Raw genomic sequence first — 1496 nt, 5'->3', positions numbered from 1 at the left:
TATATGGGGACCTGGCGTTATTGAATTGATAAAAACATTTGTTTTGGTTCTTGTGAGGTTGTTAATATTGGTTTGTCCTCTGATATATGTTGACTTGGCATCCCAGAACATATTGGGAGAATAACGATTTAAATTTCTTAATAGTTAAAGAAAATACATTACATTTTGGTGAAATTTACTTTAATTTAACCACAGAATCAGACTTCAATTTGGTCAGTGCTGCTGAAATTATAACATTTTGAATATTTGTTAGTTTGCTATCATTCTACTTGTTTCTTAAGAGTTCGTCTGTCAAGCTGCATCCAGAATTCAAATCGCTTTGGTCAAACATCAAACTATTGTTTCTACAACATCGCAGAAATTCTTCTGTGGGAAAAAATAATCATTGTTCCTTCTTTTTCACAGGAGTTGGAGAAAGAAATTTCTCAAAGTCCTGACTGTACTCATTCAACTTCTACAACTGACAACACAGAACAGGTACAGAATTTGTTTTTTTATTTTGACTTTACCAAACATTTTGGCTGGGTTTAAAACTAGTTACCTTTCATGGGTGTTTGCTGTCATAGGGCACCATCACTTAATTGAGGATATCTTTGTAAATAAGTCAAAGGGAATATGGTGTTGACCTTTATTTATTTTCTGTTTCAGGTGAGAGCTGAAAATGACCCGGATCAGATGACAACCAGTGTCCCAAACGAGACAGATTCAGTCCTGGATTCACTTCCCAACAATTCAGAGGTATTTTATGATTAAAGTGTAGCTAAATGATGTCAGTTCAGCCAATCTGTTCTACTTAAGTGTGTGTGTGTGTGGACCTGAATGTCATGTGGTTTATAATGACATTGGTTTGTAAGGACAGTCTTATGTCATGGTTTTTAGGTGGCAAGTTCAGTGTGTGTATGTGTGTGTTTCATGGTCAACTGCCCCAATGTGATACAGGAGGACCATATTGTATAKGRGGACCTGGCGTTATTGAATTGATAAAAATATATTTTTTGGTTCCTGTGAGGTTGTTAATATTGGTTTGACCTCTGACAAATGTTGACTTGACATCCCAGAATATATTAGAATAAAATTTTAAATGTTGTCATACTTAGAAAAAAAAATATATAAAGATTTTGTCTTCTCTGCGTCTTTACCACATAATATTTTTAATTCAACAATTTAAAAGTTTGCAGGAAAAGTTATTTTTTTATGATTTTCACCCTCTTTAAATATGTTCTCATTCATTACCCAATATTGAATATACTTTAAATAAATATCCCTAACTCTCATGTATATATATGTATATGTGTGTGTTTAATCTTTTCCTTGTAGTGTCAAAAACATCACCTGATGTGCACATTATCTTCTTTGGAGAAGTGTATTCAGTGTTTTGGTCCTTGTTCTTCATTCAAGTGGGTTGGCTACCAGTGTAAAGGCAAGATATTTAGTTAATTTGTATTTGTATTTGAATTAAAAAGTGCTGCAAATAGGATCTATGTCTTTGTTGAACT

At 33.2% G+C, this 1496-nt stretch overlaps 1 long non-coding RNA gene across 1 annotated transcript; it reads left to right on the top strand.

Moving 5' to 3' along the window:
- The first annotated feature begins 12 nt into the window (after window positions 1-12).
- LOC103461539 (uncharacterized) lies at window positions 13-1445 on the top strand. The gene is made up of 3 exons (XR_533138.2): window positions 13-477; window positions 649-738; window positions 1318-1445. It is a non-coding gene; the product is annotated as an uncharacterized LOC103461539 (long non-coding RNA).
- The last annotated feature ends 51 nt before the right edge of the window (window positions 1446-1496 follow it).

This window comes from Poecilia reticulata, unplaced genomic scaffold, assembly GCF_000633615.1.
Source record: "Poecilia reticulata strain Guanapo unplaced genomic scaffold, Guppy_female_1.0+MT scaffold_2166, whole genome shotgun sequence".
Lineage (NCBI taxonomy): Eukaryota > Metazoa > Chordata > Actinopteri > Cyprinodontiformes > Poeciliidae > Poecilia > Poecilia reticulata.
The sequence above is the reverse complement of the archived record's forward strand: the minus strand, read 5'-3'. Positions and strand labels throughout refer to the sequence as shown.